This window comes from Pipistrellus kuhlii, unplaced genomic scaffold (assembly GCF_014108245.1).
Source record: "Pipistrellus kuhlii isolate mPipKuh1 unplaced genomic scaffold, mPipKuh1.p scaffold_m20_p_1, whole genome shotgun sequence".
Lineage (NCBI taxonomy): Eukaryota > Metazoa > Chordata > Mammalia > Chiroptera > Vespertilionidae > Pipistrellus > Pipistrellus kuhlii.
This window is the reverse complement of record NW_023425404.1, coordinates 113,554,627-113,579,006: the sequence shown is the minus strand read 5'-3', so window position 1 is coordinate 113,579,006 and position 24,380 is coordinate 113,554,627. Positions and strand designations below refer to the sequence as shown.

The 24,380-nt window shown below is 41.3% G+C and overlaps 1 protein-coding gene across 1 annotated transcript in view; it reads right to left on the bottom strand.

Moving 5' to 3' along the window:
• KIAA1217 (KIAA1217 ortholog) overlaps positions 1-24,380 on the bottom strand; it is a 296,834-nt gene that overhangs the window by 110,144 nt on the left and 162,310 nt on the right.

Here is a 24,380-nt window from a genome sequence, read left to right as displayed (position 1 = left end):
GCATACAGCCTAAATAAACTTCTGCATTTAGTCACATCCATTTCCTCTGACCTTCCTGTCTGGGTGACCTTAGCTGTACTCACATTTTTGTTTCGCCACCTGCTTGAAGATACTGAGATGCGATGGGGGCAGCTTGGAACAAAGATTCCTTAAAGTCACCTAGAGTCACATTCAGACAGAAACTACACATGCTGGGATAAGTGAGGAGGCACACAGTTCGGAAAGCAAGAGAACTGAAATGAATGAACCTCACAACACACGGAGCCCTTCTGCGAAGCCTGGACACTCAAGGGTGCTCCAGCTCCATGGCTCTGCAGAGGCGATGTGCATTTTTTTTATCAAGAACATTTGGTCACAATTTCACAAAAAACAAAGTGCACTTGGCAGGTCATGCTTGCATCACACATCCTCATAATCTTCTGAATCTCAGAACAGTTCCAGAATGTGGGACATCTTCCAAAATACGCTTTATCGTAATATGACATGCAGGATTTTCACAGTGTGACCTTGCTGCGCACTGAATGTTTTTGTTTCTCCAGAATTCATGTTAAAACCTGAATTTGTGATTGTATTTCAAGGTGGGGTCTGGGAAGTAATTAGGTCATTAGGGTAAAGCCCCTGTGATGGGATTAATGCCCTCATAGGGAGAGGCACAGGCTCTCCTTTTCTTTCCATCTGGGACGCAATCAGAAGAAAGCCATTTGCAAACCATGTTCTCCCCAGACACCAGGTCTGTTGGCACCTTGATGTTGAACTTCCCAGCCTCGGGAACTGTGAGGAATACCTTGTTGGAAATCTATGGCAATTTGTCTCAACAGCCTGAATGGATTAATCCAGACCTCAACCTCCCGTTCCAGCCTTATTACGAACACCATGCCTCCTTCCTAGAGCACTGGTAGTTGTTCCAGAACTCTCACTGGCTCAGGTGGCTTTCCCACCACTTCTTTGTGGGGGAAAGAAAGTTACCTACTTTACCCATTACCTACTCTGAGCAATCTTCCCCAACCACTCCTCCATCACTTTTTCATTAAGATTTGAGGAATTAATTTTTCTCACATGTGCTTACATTGTGTTTTACTGAAATTGAAAGCATGGCCTTTAATTCTGCATTATTATTAGTTGTATTCACCAGATGGTTTTATGTAGTAGAGTACTGGGTACAGAGTAGATGCTCAAATATCTTTTCGTTGAAATGATTTCAATTCTCCATGTAATGCAGCCATGCTAATCGACATGTGCTTGCCTCCTGGGATGCGTCCTATAATCCCCCTAAACAGCATTTTCCATAGGCAGATGATGGTGACAATTCCAAATGACATAAATTCCTCAGTTTCTCCAAATCCAATGTAAGATTATATAAATCAATACTTGTATTACAATTATGGTAAGTGGCTAATGCCCTAAAAATATAAAGAGCTCTTATAATACTTTCTGATGGAAGCTAACAGTTTTTAACTTAATAAGAAAAATATAAATATTAAAATAAGACAGTTTGTTTTTTTTTTGCACCTATGAAATTGCCAAGTGTTTTAACAATAAAATACAGAGTGCTGCCTTAACCAGGTTGGCTCAGTGGATAGAGTATCCCACCTTTGGACTGAAGGGTCCCAGGTTCGATTCCAGTCAAGGGCATGTACATTGGTTGGAGGCAGCTGATCGATGTTTCTAACTCTCTATCCCTTTCCCTTCCTCTCTGTAAAAAAATCAATAAAATATATATTTAAAATAATACACAGTGCTGACAAGGGTTGGGAAAATGAGTTCTCTCACATACCATTGTTGGGAAAGTAAATTCATACCATTTCTCCAAAGGGCTATTTGTCAATATGTGTCAAATGTTCCCAAAATATACATATGGTTTGAGCCAGTAATTCTAGTTCTACACATTTATGTGCAAAAATGTACTTACTAGGATGCTAACTAAAGCATCATTTATAAGAATAATATGGGGGAGTTTTAATATTAGGGGACTCATTTAATAAATCAATTCATTTCATAAACATATTCACTGGAACATTACATTATTATTAAAAGGAATTCTAAAATAATATGGCAATAAAAATATACATTTGTTAAGTGACAAAGTATGTTATAAAACAAAAAGGAACTAGATTTTTATAAATTAATCACCTTGATGATAGTGAAGAATCCAAGTTTTGTGGCCTGAAGCTTATATCATTTTGAGGGACCTCTTTAAATAGCAGAATATCAAGTTGGAAATATAAAATTCAGTATGAAAGTTAATTATTTACTTACTAGAGGCCCAGTGCATAAAAGTCATGCAGCAGTGGCAGGGGAAAGAGGTGTTGTGTCTCTCAACCTGGCCTGCACCCTTTCCAAGCTGGAACCACTTGGAGCATGTCTGAATGCCGGCTTAGGCCCAAATCCTGCAGGAATGGCCTAAATGGACAGTTGGACATTCCTCTCAAAATCCAGGACCACTGGCTCCTAACTGCTTGCCTGCCTGCCTGCCTGCCTGCTTGATTGCTCCTAACTATTTCACTGCTGGCCTGATGGATGCCTAACTGCTCCCCTGCCAGCCTGATCACCCACAACTGCCCTACCCTGCCGGCCTGATGGCCCACAACTGCCCTCCCCTGGCAGCCTAAATACCCCCAACTGCCCTCCTCTGCCGGGGCCTGATCACCCACAACTGTCCTCCCCTGCTATGACCCACCCCCTCTGCTGGGACCCGCCTTCTCCATGTGAGGTGGCAGAGACGCCATGAGTGGCCTCCTCTGCGCTGCACAGAGCCATGGGGCCCTCAGGCCTCACCATGCAGAGCAGCCGCCGGGCCCACCTACACTGTGCATTCAGCCATCTTATGGTGGCCATCTTGTGGCAGCCATCTTGTGACGATGTCACGCAAGGGCATTGTATGAGGGCATGATGCCACCTAAACTTTTATTATAGAGGATAGGGGTCTGGACCTTGCTTGGTTTTACCAAATGAAATAGTAATACTATTGAAATGAGCATACCAAAGCATTTCCCCAAAAAATGCTTTGAAGAATCTGTTGGCAACTTCTGTAATTCAAGCTATGTTGAAGATATGAATGTCAAAGATACTGATTTCTGGTGTTGTGACCCTAGTCATCCCAATGGCTCCTGCTGCCCTCTTACATGGATTATTAGAAAATTGTCTATGAAGAATCTATAACACAAAGTCACTACAGAACTGGCAACAACATCAGCTGAGTCAATAACTTAATCTTAAAGGTTATTCAACAATTAAGCCAGAAAGTAAATATTAAAAGACAACTAGAGGCCTGGTGCACAAAATTTGTGCATGAAGGGGGAGGTGTCCTTAATCCCAGCCTGGACCCTTTCCAATATGGAACCCCTTGGGGGATGTCCGACTACCAGTTTAGGCCCAAATCCCTGCAGGCCTGGTCACCTCCAACTTCCCTCTCCTGCTGGCCATCTTGATGTCAGAAATGTTAAGAGAAATCCAAAATAAATTCATGATTTAAAAAAACACAATCATTTAAGAATTAAAGAGAACTTCATTAACTTGAAAAAGGAAACCATCAAAGCTCTCAAAAAAGCATAATGCTAAATGATGCAATATTAGAAGCATTCTCCTTAAACACAGAATTTTTGTTATTGCTGCATCTGTTGTCCTAGCAAGCACAGTTAATGCAAGAAAAAGAAGTAGAAAGCAAAAAAAAAAAAAAAAAAAAGAAGTAAAAAAGCATCTTTAATAATAAAAGTGTAATATGCTAATTAGAGCACACATCCTCCTGGATGACCTTCTAGACCGGGGCTGCAAGGGAAGCCCAGGTCCTGGGTGCCAGAGGGAAGCTGGTGTTGGCAGCCAGGGGAAGGAATACCTACTCTTGCATGAATTTCGTACATAAGGCCTCTAGTATGAATTATAAGGGATAATCAAAATAGTGATTATTCTCTAATGATAAAACAGAGAATTCAAGGAAATCAGCAGACACACTACTAGAGCTAATAAGGATTCAATATGAATGAATGATTTAAAATCAAAACATAGATTTAGCAATAACCCCAAGTACTAGAAAAAAATAGAAAATATAGTTTAATAAAAAAATACCACTTATTACAATAATATGGCTATTTAGAAGGAGTGCTTGCTCTACCAAATATCAAACACTATTAAAACAGTTTAAGTTTGGCAAATAGATAGAACAAATAGACTATGAAACAAAATAGCTTAGGAAAAAAAAACAATGGGTTTTATGAAAGCTTGATATATGACAAAAGTGGTGGTACACATCCTGGGGGAAATGACTATTAAATTAATTTTGCCAGGAAAATTGCTCTCCATATTAAAAAAGTAAAAAATATATCCTTTCCCTTATACCATAAGTAAAATAAATTTCTGATGGGCTAAATATCTATATGTGACAAGCTAAATTATGAAACTTTCAAAACAAAACATGGTGCTGCCTCCTAGCCTATTGGTATAGGGCAAGACTTTGAAAAGAAACAAAAATCATAAACCATAGACAAAATACTTATACTACATTAAAATGAATATTTTGTACTGCATAAGACATTGTAAGCAGAGTAAAGAAGAAAACTACACTTTGAGAGAAGATATTTATAGCTCACATGCTCTATTAAGGATTAGTATTCAGAATAAGTAAAGAACACTTATAAATCAATAAGAACATGAGAAATAAGCAATAATGAATAACTAAAAATGGATATAAATAGGCAACTGATACAGGGAAGAAATCTCAGCAGCCAATAAATGTGAAATGCCCAACTTCATTAGTAATTATTGGAATAAAAAATGGAAACAATGACATACTCTTTATACCCATCAGATAGACAAATATGAGTAAATCTAATATCCTCAAGTTTTGATATGATCTTGGAGTAATATAGTCTGTTATTCATTGCTGGTAGGAGTGAAATTTGCACAATCACTTTGGGACACCTGGAAAAGTTGAAGATTTGCATCCCATTGCCTGGCTACTTTTAAATTATCCATCACAGATAAAAATTCAAGTGCAGGCACTTGTCCCTGAATGCTCATTGCAACTCCATTTCTCATTGATTTGTTCTCAGAGGTTTATTCATATAATGGAATAGTAAACAGCAGTTCAAATGAATGGAGTAGAACCACATCCATCAACATGGATAAACCTCAAGCATTAAAGTTGAGTGAACGCAGAAGGCTACAAAAGGATATATGCAGTATGATCCCATTTATGTAAAGTTTTATGGCACACAAGACAGTAATATATATTCTTTATGAACACAGCAAGTATAGTAGAAGCATCAGCATTTGCATGATAATCACACCCTCCAACTTTGGCATGTGTTTAGCTTTGAGAAAGAGGGAGAAGGAAGGGAGATGGGTTTCTATAGAAATTTCTTTCTTTAAAAATGTAAGAGGTCCAAAGAAATTATAGAAACATACATTTTATAAAATTTGACAACTTATATAGCACTTGCTATATACCAGGCACTATCTAAACCCTTTCCAAATATTAACTCATTTAATCTTATTTATGAGGTTGCTACTATAAGTATCCCCATTTTATAGATGAGAAACACTGAGGCAAAGAGAATTTGTGACATACCCAGCTAATGGTCTTAACCATTGTGCTATGCTGCCTCTCAGGTGTTAAACAGATGAAAATATCTGTTTAATTTTAGTAATGTCTATTATATGATATTTTCTGTACCTTTTTTATTAAAAAAAAATTGAATAACAAATCATTTTAAAAGAAAGAATGCCAAAATAATGCTGTTTATAAACATTCCTTCCACAGAGCACATAACTCTTTCCCAGGAGCTTAAAACCTGGAGGTAGCTATGAAAATCTGGAAGCTTTTCCTTGGTTTTTGATGTAAGAGTTGGTATAGAAATTCTATCATACAAAGCAAAGAGTAAAGGGTACAAAAGAGTATTTTCTTAAAGATAAGAACAAAAGTATAAAAGTACAATAATCATGGTTCCAGAAAAAAAAAAAATAACTGGCCTTTAAATGATATGAAAAGCACATCTTTTACAGTTTTCAAAGAATCAGAAAGATTGTCTCTAAGTCAAACAAAGTCCATAACCACCCCCACCAGGAGATTATATATCCTGCATATTCTCAATCACACTTATTAGCAGATTTAGGTTCAGAGATTATAAATATTAATGAGAAACCGTCTGAGTTAATCTGAACTTTATTTTCTTCTTTGTTAAATTTTTAGTATTTTAAATAATAATAACCAGTAATTATTATGGATGAATAAATACATCTTTAGAAGAATTTTCAGTATGAAATCCTACCTTTTATAAAATTACATGGAGATTTTAAACAACACATTGATATTCACTGTTATGAATTTTATTGTTCAGAATTTCTTCCATTTTCTATATTATGTGGAAATTATTCTATGGTACTTAAGAAGATACAATCTATTTGGTTTTCAAGCTGGGAGAAGAAGACATGGGGAGGTCTCTATAGAATGAGTGTTTTTTTTTTCTCCTCTGGTAAACAAAACTCAGGATAACCAATAATTTCTCAGGGGAACTTGCAGGGTAAATGGGAACACAGGTGCTCCTTTATACTTCTATACCATGAGTCATGCTAATGACAAAAAAATAAAAGCCAAACTTTATGATAAGCATCTATACCAATGAGAGGAATATGCAAATTATCCAGGACACTGTCACAGTAACAGTAACAACTGAAAAGGCTGCATGGGGTGACCAGGCTGGCAGTGGGGGGGAGGGGAAAGGAAGGGGGAAGAGGTAGTGAGAGATGACCCAGCAACCTAACAGCAAGCTGTGTGGGGTGATCAGGCTGGTAGGGGGCCAGTTAGGGGTGATCAGGCAGGCAGGTGAGCAGTTAGGAGCCAGTGGTCCTGGATTGTGAGTGGGATGTTCGACTGCAGGTTTAGGCCTGATCCCAGAGATTGGGCCTAAACTGGTAGTCGGACATCGCCCAAGGGGTTCTGGATTGGAGAGGGTGCAGGCTAGCCTGAGGAACAACCCTTGTGCACGAATTTCATGCACCAGGCCTCTAGTCCTATATAATAAAAGCCTAATATGCTAACTGTTTGGTCTTCCAGTGACCAGTTGACTGTTCAACCAACCAAAGGGTAATATGCTAATGATATGCTAAGGCCACTCAACTGCTTTCTATGATGTGCAATGACCACCAGGAGGCAGATGCTCTGACCGGTAGGTTAGCTTGCTGCTGGGGTCCAGCCGATTGGGACTGAGTGAGATGGCTGCACACACCCAGGAGCCCTCTGTGGTCCCTCCCTGGCTGGCGAACCTTCCATGTCCCTCCCTGGCCAGCCGACCCCGATCAGTCCCAATCAGGACTAGACGAGACTGAGCTGGACATACCCTGAAACCCTCCCACGGACCCTCCCCAGCCCTAATTGTGCACTGGTAGGGTCCCTCGGCCTGCCCTGCACCCTCTCGCAATCCAGGACCCTTTGGGGGATCTCAGAGAGCCGGTTTTGGCCCGATCCCGCAGGGTACTCCCCTTGGGACTGATTGGGGGCAAGCCTGCAGCAGGTGCAGTGAGGCCAGGATGAGTGGGAGCAGCAGGTAGGAGGCGCAGGCAGCACTGGACTGTGGGTTTCAGCCCAATACCCACAGGCCACCCCGATGGACCCCACCTATACACGAATTCATGCACCAAGCCTCTAGTGTGTGTGTGTGTGTGTGTGTGTGTGTGTGTGTGTGTGTGTGTATCTAATATGCAAAGTGTCCCCTTGAGATTTCCACTGGGAAACTGAGGTTGATCACTTGCTATGATGTGTACTGATCACCAGGGGGCAGCGTGGCGTGATTGAAGGCCCAGGCTGGCAGCCGGAAGGAAGGCCAAGGCCAGCAGCCAGAAGGCCTCAATTGGCCCTGATTGCCGGCTAGGCCTAGGGACTCTACCTGTGCATGAATTTTGTGCACCAGATCTCTAGCTATAAGTAAGTGCCAGTAGACTCAGATCTGTGGGATTCCATTTTATAGGAAAGAACCCTTTCCTTTTCAAGCTCATGTTTAAAAAGTGGAAAAAGGGGGATGTTTGGATGCTAAAGAGCTTTTCCCATTTTACACCTCTTTCTACATCTTGCCCCCTCTCGCCCTCATTCCTGGAGGCCACCCCTGTCTCCTACCTCTGTACCCTGCTTCTGCAGGGATGCTCATCCCCAGCAGTTCTAATCCCTCTCAATCTCTAACACTCATGGGACTCATCCACTCTCTAGCACCCCAGAGAAATCTTTTTGGGGGAAATGACCATTCTTCTGTGAACTGGTCTCTGCCACCCTTAGACCTAGAGGTTCACCCACTCATGTTGAGGGGTGACACTCTGGCTATAGGCAACCACTGAGGGGTATTTCAGGAGCACTCATGTTTTACTCCTTGCTGTTCTGTCCCAAAGAAGAAGGCCATAGAGGGAGATGTGGCCAACCGGGAGGATGAGGCCTGTGCCGGCCAGCAGCTGTTTCTCTTCAGGCTGCTTTTTCTCAGCTTCTTCTTAAGTGTCTGAGGGGGAGGCTCAGAACTTTTTCTAGGCAGTGGTGAGAAAGAGGGTGTGGGCAGTTCGGGGAATTCATTATCTCCCATGTGACCCAAAACATAAAGTTAACTGATCTACCCAAGGCAGCCCTCACAGGGATGACCAGCTTTTCTTAATGTCTGTGATGTGACTTGATGGAGGTGCAGGGCTTACAATTGTTAACTCCAATGGAATAAAGGTCCACCTGCAGGATGCAGGAGGACCATGGGAAGGCCCTGCCTCAGGCACTACACTTAAGAGCCCCTTACTCCCAACAGCGCATGCACTTCAAATATTGAGGGTGGTCAAGACACAGATGCTTGCAGGGTGTGTGGTGGGCACCTGCCCCTCTGGATGGGCAGTCACTTGTGGATGCAACAAGAAGGGAGCTGGAGGTAGAATGAAGAGGGGAACATCTGCTATAGGGTGGGGACGATGTTGGGGGACCTTTCTTTATCTCAGCATCCAACACAGAGCGTGAGAATTCTGAAATCAAACCCAGCTTTCTGGGTCATTTTATAAAGGTTTATTTGTCAAAGGACGAGGACAGAACATATTTTATCTAAGTTTGTCAGCTTGATGTATAGCTTTAAAGCTATTTAGACAGCCGGCAGATGAGCCCCTGTGCTCCTGCCCCAGGCGAGCTTATGTGAGACACAGAGAGACGTGGACTGTCCCCCCAGCACTGGCGTCAACGCCGGGAATAGAACCTTCCTCGCCTCCTTCATCTGAGCTGCTGCGATGGCCACTCCATCAGCAGGTGATCTGGGGTCTATTTCTGAGCAGTCCTAATGGAGACGGGTCCCCGAGTGTCCTCGACTTCCCCGAGATTTGGTTACTTTATTTTTGGTTTTCTGAGTGGGAAAGGCTGAGTCATGCTGAGCTGCTTTTAGTGTCCCCACGTTTTATATAATAGAGGACTGCTCTTGGTACTAACTTAAAAATGTCCTATTACTAGTATATGCTAATTATTGTTATTTATTCACTATCTGATTCCTTGGAACTTTCAAGAGACTTTCCTTGGGTTGCTATAAAAGTTCCCTCTGCCATGGCCGGCCACAGCTGCCAGGTGGACACTTCCGGGCAAATCCAGCCAGACTCCAGCCCGAAGTGGGCAGTGACAGAGCAGGAGGCAGGGTGAGTCGGCTCCCAGGCTTGTCCCTGGCTTCCCGCCTGCTTCCCCTCCCTATGTCTTCCCTGCTGCTCCAGTGTCTCTCCTCCCATGTCCTCGGGCCCATGCCAGGGGTGTGGATCTTCTGGAAGCCTCCTCTGTGTCTCCTGCCTTTGCTTCGCTCCACACCCTGCCCCTGAGGAGAGAACAGGAATGTCCTTCTTTCAGCCCTGGCCAGAAGAACACAGGGGTCCCAGGACAGCTATTTAGGAGGATCCAGAGAGATGGCAATGGAAAGTTCTGGAAGGTTTGGGATAGGTGCGCAGGATTGCTTTGTGGGTGAGCAGGAGAGAAGAAAGAATAGCGATTGAGACCGATCGGTTGGTCAAGTCTTCTGATCTGGGTTATTTGGTGGCACTTGTCCTGGTGGGGTAGGGGGCTTATCTAATTTTTATACAGCGTATTCTTGTATGCCATTTCTTGCTTTATAGCAAGTGGGAAAGCCAGGTTTGCTAGTGGACCTCCAGGCGCAGGAGGGAAACCAACTATCAGGCCCACCGTCTCTCCCCTAACTGCCCAGGACCCTAAGGAAGGGCTGGACTTGACAAGGCGACCTTTCAAATCTGCCCTCGAAACACCCAGAAAGACTTTCCAATGAACCTTCACTTCCTGTTCCCCTCTGGTACTTCCTGAAGTGGCCTCTAAGAGACATCACACGTGGCCGCTGCTTCTTCCCATTTCCCTTTCAGGAGTAGCTTCTATTCTCAGCCACAAGACCACAGTCAAAAACAAATGTCTGAGGTGCAGAGGCAGCTCTAGGAGCGGTGGGTGGGAGGGGCTACAATGACAAAGTCCCCGCTCACATCCATGTCCCCAGGTCTCCTCTGTCACAAACTGGAAAAGATGACTCATGCGTCCAGATTCGCCACAAATAACCTTTCTCATGGCTTTCACAGGTCAGAGTCCCCTCTATGTGCCTCCAGCTCAAAATGACACTTGTTAGCATTCCTTCTAAAAGCACTGGGGAAACGCAATAAGCACGGTAGTATCCAGCAGTCGTGTTAGCTAAGGAACAAATCAGGCAAAGTTGTTGTCTTGGGTGCCCTCATCGTCTCACTCACTGTACGGGCTGGGCGGCTACCCCAGGCTGGCAGAAACCTGGAAAAACAAGACTCAGCACAAGTGTCACTATGCCTTAGAAGCATCTCTGCACTCTCTTGACTTTACCTTCTATAATATCGCTTCAACAGACAGACCAACATTATGCTTTATAGCGAGCATAATAAAAGGGAGAAGAATGGAGCAGATCCCTTTCCCACAGGACAAGTACAACCTTCACACTGTGCTTATGCAAAGCAGACTGAACTGTTATTTTAATGAAAAGAGAAACGTCGATGACACGCAGGGCGGTTTTAGATTTACAGAGCAGTAGCTCTGCATTTACTCATGCAGAATTAACAGCATAAGTCTACGGCCATACCACCCTGAACACGCCCGATCTCGTCTGATCTTGGAAGCTAAGCAGGGTTGGGCCTGGTTAGTACTTGGATGGGAGAATTAACAGCATAAAAGATGAATTTCTTTCATTTAGGAATAGTTATTAAGTACCTGCGTGTGCCACACAGTCTCTTAAAGGCTGGGGACACAATGGTAAGCTCAGAGGTCTTCCCTTTTCCTGATGTACAATGGACAATAAACTCACAGATAAGGAAGTGTAAGAGCTGCCAAATGAAAGGGAATAAAATAAGGCAGGGTGTGGGGGCTGGACCGCATGGGGCAGGAGTGGGTGGATTGCTATTTTGTTCAAAGTGTTGGATGTCCTGCTGATAAGACATTTGAAAGAAGTGTGGGAGCAAGGCTCAAAGATATCTGGGTGAGGAACAACCCAGGGAGAGGGAGTGGCAAGCTTTCTTGAGGCAGGAGTGTGCCTGTTGTGTTCCAGGAACTGCAAGGGGCCAGTGTGTTTGGAGGAAGGTGAGTGAGGAGGTGAACACGGTAAAGTTAGCGAGTAGTCACACCACAGTTTCTTGTACTCATAATGAGCTGGAAGCCAGCAAAGGATGATGAGCAAAGGTGTCACAAAACGGGATCTATTTACCAGGGCTGCTCTGCTAAGAACTGACCATAGGGGACAGGACTAAAACAGGAAGACCTCAGGGACCTCCGCCATAATCTAAGAAAGAGATTAGGATGGGTGGGACCTGTGCAGAGTGCTGGAGATGATGAGCAATAGTTAGATTTCTGGATATATTTTGAAAGTAGAGTGAATAGAAGTTCCTGACAGATTGGATATGAAATGAGATCAAAAGAAGAGTTAGACGAATGGCAAACTTTTGGCACGAGCCAACTGGCAGGATGGGGGTGCAGTTCGCTGAGATGGGGGAGACACTGGAAGGAATACGTTTTGTTGGGGGAATTAAAAGTTCGCTTTTGAACCTGTTAAGGGTGAGATGTCAAGTAGGTAATCTGAGATATTAATCTGGACTTTCAGGGGGAGGTGCCAGCCAGTGGGATCGTCGTTATTATTATAAACTGAATGCTTGGGCCTCGCCTGAGAAATTCATATGTTGAGGCCCTAACTCCCAATGTGATGGTATTGAGAAGGACGGCCCCTGGGGGTGATTAGGTTTAGATGAGATCTCCTGGGTGGAGGCCTCATGATGAGATGATAGCCCTCGAAGATACACCAGAGAGCTCGCTCTTTCTTTCTTCATGAGCACACACCAAGGAAAGGCCATGTAAGCATACAGTGAGAAGATGGCCATCTGCAAGCCAGGAAGAGAGGCCTCACCAGAAGCTGATCATGCTGACACACCCTGATCTTAGACTTCCAGCCTCCAGAGCTGTAAGGAATTAAATTTCTGTGGTTTAAGCTACCAAGTCTATGGTATTTTGTTATCACTGCCCACACTAATGCAATCATAGAGGTGACATTTGGCACTGTGGGACTAGATTACATCATGTAGGGTGTTGGCATAGTTGGAAAATAGATAAGGTCCGGAGCTGAGGCCAGCACAGTAGGAGGACCAAGAGGCAGAGGTGTCCAGGAAGCTTAGAGAAATATGTGTCTTAAGGACAGAAGTGGCCTAGTGAGTCAAGTTCTGGCAAGTCAAGTACACTAAGGGCTAATTAACATGTAGAGATAACTAGTAACCTTGACCAGAGCTGTTTCGATGGAGTGGTGGGACTGAAGGCTAATGGATAGGTTCAAGAAAAGTCATAGGAAAGGAACTGAAGACAGTGCTTATGGAAAACTCTGTCAAGTCATTTTATCCTAATGCAACAGTACCTGGGAGGGGATTTCATAAAAACCTGGGGAGGGTAAACTAAAGAGATGGATAATCCAATCTCAGAATAATCCCAAATGATTGCCGAAGACTAACAAGCAAATCAGATGAGACACAGCTCAAATGCCATCATTTTTTATAAGATTCAGATTTCTTTTTTTAACCAAACAATTTTTATGGTATTGTTACAGTCATCATGGAAAATTGTAACAAACACGGAAATTGCACAGGATCTTTCTTTTTAGAATTTTGCAGACACAAACAACTTTTGGTCACAGTGATATCTGGCAATCCAACAAGAGCTCATTCCTACTAATCTGCCCTTGGCAATGATTTCTCTGGTTTTATAAGGCCTGTTTTGTACACAAAGTGGGGTTATCCAAGATCTTTGTGATATGCTTGGCCAAAAGCAAAAGTGTCAATTTTCATTTCTACTGATAGTATCTAGTCTCCAAATTCCAGAGAAAAACTAAAAATGTTCAATGTTCACACCGAGGCTCAAGAAAAAATACTAGCGTCTATTGAGATGCAAGGCGTGAGCAAATGAAAAAAAAAAAAAATTGGTGGTTTTAGTTTTCCATTGTTTCTTTCTCTCTGCCAGAATATGCTTGTCAGGGATGACTTAGTGATGGTTGCAAATATAATGGAATATGATGCCCAAATCTAAAGAAATCATGTGTTTATGTATATACGCATGTAATTTTTATAAGTGTATGCATGTGTGATATAGAAAGGCACACACACATGAACACATACAATTTATCATAATAGATAAACCAAAGAGTAATTATTTTTAACATATTTTATTGATTTTTTTTTTTTTTTTTTTACAGAGAGGAAGAGGGATAGAGAGTTAGAAACATCAATGAGAGAAAAACATTGATCAGCTGCCTCCAGCACACCCCCTACTGGGGATGTGCCCACAACGAAGGTACATGCCCTTGACCAGAATCGAACCTAAGACCCTTCAGTCCGCAGGCTGACACTCCATCTACTGAGCCAAACAAGTTAGGGCCCAAGGAGTAATTATTACCATTGTGAAAGAATTCACCAACACATCCTTTGTTAGTTAGTATCCAAGTGCACTTAAAAATCACAATTAAATGTTATTTGAACAAGGGTCTTGGGTATATAAGTGCAATAAAAGGTATAAACCAATAAATGTAAAGTAAAAAGGCAAAGATTCTGTAATAATTCACAACATAAAAACTAATAAATTCAGGGATCTCAAAAACAATATGCTGTCCTTGATTTACAAAATAACACATGTTTGTTCTATGTTGCTTTCTCTGTTTCTTTGTGTCAATGGGTATTAAATCAGTAATCAGTCAGTCATATGCAGGAGGAAAAAAATTAAATATATCTGAATAGAAACATATTGATTAACTTAAGAACAATTGCTTTGATAGGAACCTATTTATTAATTAAAGTGTGGCCCATTTGACCACAATAGGTAGAATTTTGGCCTTAACTTAATCTGACATGCACATCTTGCTGATATTTTTACTGACTTCAGTTCTATTGATATTGTTTTCAATAGATGGCTGCTCTCTTACATAACAGTGCATCATGTATATGCCAGACAACATTTAGAATGCCTCATTCAAAAGAAAGAAAAAAAAAAACATGCACAAAGGGCTTGAGAAACATTCTCAGTGTCATAGAAAAAGAGCAGAAGGAAGAGGGATGTGACTTTTATGCTGGAAAACAAAATTCAGGGTGATCCAATTTCTAATTACTGTGCCAAAGCTGCTGTGGTAGATGACCTCAGTCAAATCATTTATTTCTCTCTGTTTGCTCATCTTAGAGTTCTATAAACTCAAAATTCCTCAAATACTATCCAATTCCTTTTGGCTATCTGATTTTCACTTAATTTAAAGGATGGAACCTTACATAAAAGTTAGAGAACACCTCCAAATTGTAAAAAATCAAAGTTCCCTTTTCAACACTAAAGAAGACACATATAAATGTTATTGTAAACTGGAGGTAATTACTGTTACATAGCCTCATTCATCACCTTGGTGGGCAATTCAGGGACCTGGGAGAAAATAAAAGGAGTATGTGGATGTGGGCTCTAGTCAAAATTTGCCACAAAAATATTGTGTGACCTTGGGAAAGTTATTTAACTTTTTTTTTTTTTCTAAACAGCTTTATTGAGATAAAATAACATCCAATAAGTTCTACATGTTTAAAATATATGAATTTGATGAGTTTTGATATATGTACATACCCATAAAAATATCATCAAAATGAAGGTAATGATCTGTTTTCTGTCACTATAGAAATTTCTTTATAGGTGTGACTGCATGAAATTTGTCTCTGTGAAATCTACTTTGTGGGATAAATAAATTAGTGTATGTAGAAATGCTTTGACAAATTTAACTGCTATATAATCTATCCCAGTTAATTAGTTGACTTTACACCTATTTATTGAGCATCTACCATACGTAGGCACCATGTCAAAAGCTTGTAAAACAGCAGTGAATAAAACAAGATACCTGTTCTCTTGGGCCTTTTATGCTATTTGGGGAGAGCATATACTATGTTGGGTGATAATTAGCCCACTATATGGAAATAGGCTAAGCCTAACAGGAAAGGAAAAGACATTTCAGAGAAGTCCACTTCAGGTAATATGACATTTGAATAAAGGCTGAATGAGAGACCACCCTTCTCATAGATGGCTAGGAAAAAAACGTTTTCAGGCAAACAGAACATAAATTATAAAGGTTTTGAGTAGCAATAAGCCAAGCTGTTAAAGGAACTACCAAGATGCTAGTAGCTCGAGTAGAAGGCTGTGGGGAGGGCAGCCAGAAATGAGGCCAGATGGCAAATGGGCTGTATCTCAGCCTTGTACTTTGAATGAGATGATGGGCCATGAAGTATTTGGGACAGAAGACCGGTGTGATGTGACCTAGTGGCAGAAATGATCATTCAGGCTGCTCTATGGAGACAGTTGGTTGCAAGAGGGGAAGCAGGGGTCAGTTAGGAGGCTACTGCAAAGTACCACCAAGAGGTAGTGATGGGACAGAATTAGAGGAGGTTAAGAAGTGGTCAAGTTCTAGGTGCATTTTGCAGGTGAGCTGATCACTCATGATTTATTTTTCCACAGTGGTTTTCCAAAATGCTTAACAATAATACTACAAGTTAAGTATTGCTTACTATAGGGTTCAGGCATTATACTGAACAATTAACATAAATTAGCTAATTTAAATCTCAGGACACTATAAAGTAGGTTCTACATTTATACCCACTTACTGATAGGAAAATTGAGGCAAAGGGTAGTTAAGTAATTTGACCAACATCACACAGTGATAGAAGATAGAACTGTGATCCCATTCAGGTGGTCTGGGTGTAAAGTTTATGCTTTACCCATATGCTATATGATTACTCAAGATGATTGAATAAGAGAAATAGTAACTATTTTGATCCAAATAAACACGGACCAATAAAAAATTGATAAACAAATGCTATAGTGATCATTTCATTGGAAACTTAGGGTTTCAAACAAAAATTTCAGAAATAAGCTTTTTAATCTTTTATTAAACTAAACTGTTAAAGCTACTACCTGGCCACTGTTCACAACATGACCATGTCAATGGTGAGTGCTAATAAGAACTAGAGGGAAGATGACTCTTTGGAAAAATGCTGAATCCAAAATGGGGCTGGGCATGAAGAATTCAGAGCAGCATGGTCATGATTGTCTGCCTGTTGGTAAATTCTTTCTTTCTGGCATTTTCCTTTTGGCTTTCCTTGTTAAAATGTAGACCTCTTCTCATTAGTAAGGGTACAAAATGAATCAATGGTTCCCTATTTTATTGTCACTAAGAATTTATGGGAGCTTCCGTCATGATGGCAGCATAGGTAAATGCGGTACTTGTATCCTCTTACAACCACACCAAGATTGCAACTAAACTACAGAACAACGATCATTAAGAACCACTGAAATCTAGCTGAACAGAATCCTATAACTAAGGATAAAAAGAAAAAGCCATGATGAGACAAATAGGAGGGCTGGAGACACAGAATGAGCTGGTCCCATTCCCACGTGTGGTGGTTAAAAATTGGGAGGGTATCTCAGCTGTGTAGGTTGTCCCTGAGGAATGAGGGGACCCAGCCCCACACCACGCCTGAGTTTCACAGCCAGACCAGTGTTCCAATGCCAGGAACAGAAGTCCCATAAGTTCTGGTTGTGAAAACCATCGGGGATTGTGGCCACTGGAGTCCTAGTTCCTCTTAAAGGGCTGTACATGGACTGAAATTCACTCACTCTAGGTGGCAGCCCTGGGGCACCAGGGACATAAAGGGAGGAACCGAGTAGGCTGGCATCAAGGCAGGAGCTGGAGGAGCAGCTTTCTCCAGTCAGAAGTGCTGACAGTGGCCATAGTTTCTTTGCTGAGCCCTCCCCACACAGAGCTATCAGGTGGACTCTACATCTGAGACTATCAAACTGGCTATCATTGTTAGCCCTGCCCTGGTGGTTCCCTGAAACCCTGTCCAAATTGTGGACTCATCCATTTCCAGGGGCTTTTCCATACAAACAGCCAGTCTTGGCTCATGCTCTGGACTTTACAAAAATCTCTGAAACAAGAATCATCTGGACTCTGTGTACTTTGTACATCTTGCTAAGTGGCCCTAGGCCTGGCACTAGTGGCAGCCATCCTCAGTTCACAGCTTGGATTCTCCTGGACACCTCCAAGTCCAGTATGAATAGCAACCATCTGTAGCTCACTCTGTAACTCATGCTTGGTGGCCTCAAGTAGGCACAGGTGGAGGCTGACCTTGGCCAGCACCTCTTGGGAGGTTCCAGAGCCAGTGCACCTGGTGGACAGCTTCAGACTTTGTTCAAGTACCATCCAACCACCTCCACAAGTGATACACTCAGGGGAAATATTGAGAGGGCACCAGAGCCACACTGAAGCAAGTCCTGCTCCCTGGGATTGACCCCTGCGCAGCGGATCCTACACTACTGTTGCAGCCAGTTCTCGAGGTCAACTGGCCTAGGGGTAAATAACCTCCCACTGATGTGCCAACAGCAATTGAGAGACAACTACATTAGGAGGGTGCACAGAGGTGCACCTGAAGCGGCCAGCTCTGGTGACCATGGAGGCTGTGCCACTGGGCCCAAAAGGCACTTACAATATAAGGCCAATCTACCAAGAATGCGAGACAGAGCAGCTCTACCTAATATACAGAAACACAGGGAGGCAGCCAAATTGGGGAGACAAAAAAAAAAAAAGAAGTCCCAAATGAAAGAACGGAACAAAACACTAGAAAAAGAACTAAATAAAATGGAGTGACACAAAACTCTGGGAAGAGAGGGTATGTATGGGGGGGGGGGGGGGGAAGGGGCAATGGTAAAATATGTACACAGATAATAATTTAATAAAATAAAATAAAAAAGTAAAATGGAGTGAAACAATCTATCAGATACAGAGCTCAAAACCATGGTAATAAAGATGCTCAATAAACTTTAGAGGAGGTGTAGAGAGAACTTCAAAGAGATAGGAAAGATAAAAATGGAGATAGAAAATATAAAAAGCCATCAGAAATGAAGACTACATTACAGAGAATCAATACAGAAGATAAAGCAAAAGATTAAATCGGTTATTTGGAAGACAAGGACGCAAAAAATTCCTTATTGTCACTAAAAATTTATGGGAGTATGGGAGCTTCAGTCATGATGGCAGGCTAGGTAAATGCGGTACTTTCATCCTTTTACAACCACACCAAGATTGCAACTAATCAGAATAGGGGGGGGGGGGGGGGGAGGATAGTTTAAGGAGGCTCTGGGACAATTTCAAGGGTACCAACATTCACCTCATGGGAGTGGTGGAAGGATAAAAGAGAGTGAGCAATTGAAAACCTATTTTAAAAATAATAAAGGAAAACTTCCCTAATTTGGTGAAAGAAATGGACATACCTGTCCAGGAAGCACAGAAAGTCTCAAACAAGATGAATCATAAGAAGCTCACCAAGACACATTATAATTAAAATGTGAAAGGTCAAAGACAAAGAGAGACTCTTAAAAGCAGCAAAAGAAAAGCCGATAGTTACCTACCAAGGAGCTCCCATAAGACTATTAGCTATTTGCTCCACAGAAGCTTTGAAGGCCAGAAGGGATTGTCAAGAAATAATCAAAGTGATGAAAAGCAAGGACCTATACTCTACGCACCAAAGCTATCATTTAAAATAAAAGGAGAGATAAAAAACTTTCTAGACAAGAAAAACCTAAAGGAGTTCATCACCATCAAACTGATACTACAAGAAATGTAAATCAGTCTTCTTTGAGAAAAAAAGATAAAAACATAAATAATAAAATGGAAATAAATACATATCAACAATTACTTTAACAAATAGATTAATTGCACCAATTAAAAAACATAAGATGACTGAATGGATAATAAAATAAGAATCTGACATACAGGCATTTGCAAAAGTAGATTTACAGTTGTAAGTACATTAAGCAATTTATTCTTGTATTATTATTTGCTAGTTATTGTATTATTTATTTGTATTACAACTCTAAACCTACTTTTTGTCTACTCCTATATGCTATCTGCAAGCCACTCACTTAAGATAAAAAGACACACACATAGACAGAAAGGAAAGAGATGGAAAAAGATATTTCATGAAATGGAAACAATAAAAAACCTGAGGCAGCAATACTTATATCAGACAAAATAGACTTTAAAAGAAAGGCTATATAACAAGAGACAAAGAAGGATCCCACAATTCCATTTTTGGGTATTTATCTGAAAAAACCCAAAATACTAAGTTGAAAAGACATAAGCATCCATATGTTCATGGCAGCATAAATACTAATAAAATCCTATTTGGTCACCACACCCTCATGCCGTGATGTCCTCACACCCTAACAATCCATCACCAGGAGACTGTGTGCACAGCGGGCATGCACAGGTGGGCAGGGACTTGAGGCTGCGTATTCAGCGTGGAGGCAGAGGTGGGACCCCTAGCACCAGCCTACCTCTTTGGGGCAATCCATTGAGGAGACCCAGATGGGTGGGCGGGGCCTACTTCTTTGGAGAGATCAAATGCAGGGCTCCCGCACTATCAGAGGGCACACGCCAGGCTGGGGAACACCCCCCCTCCAAGTGCACAAATTTTGTGCACCAAGCCTCTAATTACTCTAATCTTACCTAATAAAGGAGAAACATGCAAATTGACCGCACCATCGCTATGCTCACAAACCATGCCCACCAGTCAATCACGGTGAGTATGCAAATTAACCCAACCAAGATGGTGATTAATTTGCATATCCAGGCCAGAATGAAGAAGGAAGGGAAGCAGGTGGGGTGGAGAAGCGAGGGAAGCAGGCAGGGCGGCGACCGCAGCAGGAAGCCCTATTGCAGGAATCTTCCTGCAACGGGCCTCTAGTTATTTATAATAGTCAATATATGGGAGAGACATCAGAGGAATGGCAGCATGAGAAAGCCTTTTGGCTTCTCCTCTGAAATTTCAACAACTTAACCAACTATAATTCAACAAAACATTCCCTGCTCAATACAGAGGTGCACCTGAGAGACTTGCATATTAAATATCTAAAGGTGGGCAACCAGGAATAAATGCAAAAATGAAAAGGAAGGAAAATTCAGATGGCCTGAAGACACAGTCCTATAGCCAGGAGCTTGTGGCTCAGCCTGGACAGGGGAGGAAGCTGGTGGTAGCAGGCAGTTCCTTCAGCAGGGAGGAACAAGGAGCTGCAGGGGGCAGGCAGTCCAGTAGCGTGAGCAGCCAGTGGAGTGCACAGTGAGTGACTCAGCCAGCAAATGCCTGACAGAACATAGGTTCTGCCATGTGGCTCCCTACTGTCAAGACAGGCAGTAGTGTTTCAGACAAAGAAATGGAACCACAGAGCCCTGTTGCTGCTTGGATTCCCAAAACTTGCTCCTGCAGTCAGGTCAAGGATTATATTACCTGCAAACCAAGGGCTATTACAGTAGAAGGACTGTTTCCTTCTGTGACTGATCCCAAGGTGGAGTGCTTAGGGCAGGACCCCACGGAGGTCAGGGCAGCCATTACAGTGAAGGCAAACAAACCCCACTCCCAAGCAGTGTGGCTTTACTGTCTTACGGAAGCTGTGCTTATCAAATCTGGGACATCACAAATCTAAAAAAATCTTATGATTCAGTGCCATCTACTGGAAAACAGTAGAAAGAATTCTTCAGAGGAAGCTGCTATTGGCCATTAATATAGACAGAGATTAATACAAATGCCTAGGCAAAGGAGAACAGCAAATATCATGAATAATCAAAGTAACAAAGATGTTCAGAAAAAAAATGAAAAAGCCTCAGAAATCAAGCTGGAACTCATGAAAATATGTGATATAAATAACAAAGATTTCAAGATTGTAGTTCTGAAAATATTGAGATGCGAGAAAACACAGACAGGCAATTCAATGCACTCGGATAACAAATCAATTAACAAAATGAATACTTTACCAAAGAGATTGAAACTGTAAAAAGAACCAATCAGAAATCCTGGAAATGAAGCATGCAATTAAAGAGATTAAGAGTAAACTACTGAGCATAGAAAATGGAACCAACCAGTTGGAGGAAAGAATTAATAATGAAAATAGGAATCTAGAAATGACACAAAGGGAAGAAGAGAGAGACCTGAGCATAAAGAAAAATGAAAGCTCTATGACACAATCAGACTCCATCAGAAAAGCAATATTAGACTTTTAGACATTCTGGAGGAGGAAAGCGGGAGAAAGGAATGGGGAGTCAATTCAAACAGTCATCAGCAATATGAAAAGATATTCAACTTCACTAGCTATTAGGGAAATGCAAATCAAAACTACAATGAGATACCATCTCACTGCTGTTAGAATGGCTATTATGAATAACAGAGGTAATAACAAGTGTTTGGAGAGGTTGGAGAGAAAAAGGAACTCTTATCCACTGCCTGTGGGAATGTAAACTGGTACAACCACTATGGAAAACAGTATGGCACTTCCTCAAAAAACTAAAACTTAAGTTACCTTATGACCCAGCAATCCCTTTTCTGGGTGTCTTCGTGGAAAATTCTAAAACGTTTATTCATAAAGATTTATGCACCCCAAAGTTCATCGAAGCATTATTCATGGTGGCCAAAACATGGAAACAAGCAAAGTGTCCTGTGATAGAGGACTGGATAGAGATGTGCAATATATGCCCAAGGGAAGACTACCCAACCATAAGAAAGGATGAAATAGTGCCATTTGCAACAACATAGATAGACCTTGAGAATATATGCTAAGTGATATAATAAGTCAGTCAGAAAAAGCCAAGAACCATTCGATTGCACTCATATGTAGGATATAAAACTGAAACTCATGAACATAAACAGCAGACTAGTGATTGCCAAATGGAAGGGGAAGGGACAGAAGAAGGTCCTAATATATATGACAGGAGAAGATTCGGGTGGTGGGCACAAGGTGCAATAAACACATCTTCTAACATAAAAACCCACACCCGAAACCCATATGATCATGTCGAACAATGTCACCCCAATAAATTTAATTTAAAACAAAGATATGGACCCAATCTAACTGCACATTAATAGATGAAGAAGTGGGGCATACATACAATGGAATATGACTTGGCCATAAAAAAGGGTGAAATCTTGCCATCTTCAACAACATGGATGGATCTAGAGTGTATCATGCTAAGTGAAATAAGTGAGATAGGCCATATAATTTCACTTATATGTGGAATCTAAAACAACAACAAAAATGAACAAGCAGAACAGAAATAGATTTGTAGAACATTTTGATGGTTGCCAGATGGGAGGGGATGAGTGAAATCAGCAAGGAATTAAAAAGTACAAATTGGCAGTTACAGAGTAGTCATGGGATTTAAAGTACAGCACAGGGAATATAGTCAATAGAATTGTAATAACTATGTATGGTGTTTGATTGGTACTAGATTTACTGAGGTGATCACTTTATAAGTTGTATAAATGCTGCCAGTCAAAATGTTGTACATCAACTGTAATTGAAACTAAAAGAATTTCTAGAAGACAGCCTTCTTTTCATCACCATTTCTCTAATACCAGTCTTTCTCTTAGATCTCCTGGAAAATGGGCCAGGATTTTTATGGCTGAGGAAATCGAGGCCTACGAAAAAGAAAACATTTTCCCAGGGTCTCCAAGTTACTCCCAGGCAGAGCTGGGATGGAAATGCCAGGATCAGAATGTTCCTGGTGTTTTTATAGAAGGCCGTGAGCTCAGCCTGTGACAGGTGCTTTTGTTGCTTCACCAGATGAAGCTATTGGGAAAGAGCCGGGCAAACACATTCTAAAGTCTGCACACAAGGGGAGGGCAATCACATGTGTGTGTAGAGTTTGAGGCTACATTTTGCTGAATGCTCTGTTTGGGTGTACTTCAATACTTCCTGCCAATGCAGCCATCTCTACACATTAAGGAAACTTGGATTGTTCAAGAATACACCTGATTATAATTCTAACTTCAGAAGGCAACACATTTCAAATCTTTTTCTAGTACATTTGCTACAATCGCCCTAGTACAACAGATGAAGCATAAAATCTTTTATGAGCCAGTAAACAGAAGCTTCTGCTGCACAATGTTTCAAGATAAAAGTACTCCTTCTTTTCAATCCTGTAAAATGAGAGCTTTAGTCATGTGTTCCAGGATAAAAGAAAATAAAGCCTGATAAACCAGAGACAAATCTTTAGGTTTCTTTTAATTCCATCCTGTCAGCAAACATGAGCAGCTAAGCCATAACACCTCTTCCCTATGAACCCATTATCAATGTATGTGAGTTCCCCTGCAAGCTCTATGAATATGTATCTTAACATATTAACATACTTGGGTTTCAAAATCCTTTTGGGATCAGGATAAACAGATTTACAAATGGGAAGTTAACCAATAGTTCAACATAAAGAAATTAACCAATAGTTCCACATATCATCTCCTTTTAATCTTCCACACAGGATGATATAAAACATTTTTCTTTTATGTTCTTTGCTCTGCTGAATAAACACTAAATTTGAATGTTAATTGATGCTCTTCATTCTTCTAGGTAACACAGTAGCTGGATGATGGGCTACTGGGAAACAGCTTCACAATGACAGTTTACATAAAGGGAAAGAGAAGCTATGAAAGTTGTCTATATTGGAGTAAGTTTTGCCCTTGTTTGGTCAATGAAATCAAAGGTAAAGGGTAGGTATGAAAAAACTTTTTGTTTTACCCATAGTTTGATGATGATTCATATTTCACTTCCTAAAAGATAAAAATATTTCAACTTCAAAAGAGTGCAGGCATTCCACTTACAAAATTAATTTATTTAAATATTAATTATGCCCAGGGAGACATAGTTGAGTTAAAACACACACACACACACACACACACACACACACACACACACACAAGTTTAGGTGTCAATGTGTCCTGGGCTCAAATCCTGTCTTCTCCACTTGCTGCTACGACCATTTATGTTATTCACTCCCACTTGGCCTCTGTTTATTCATCAATGA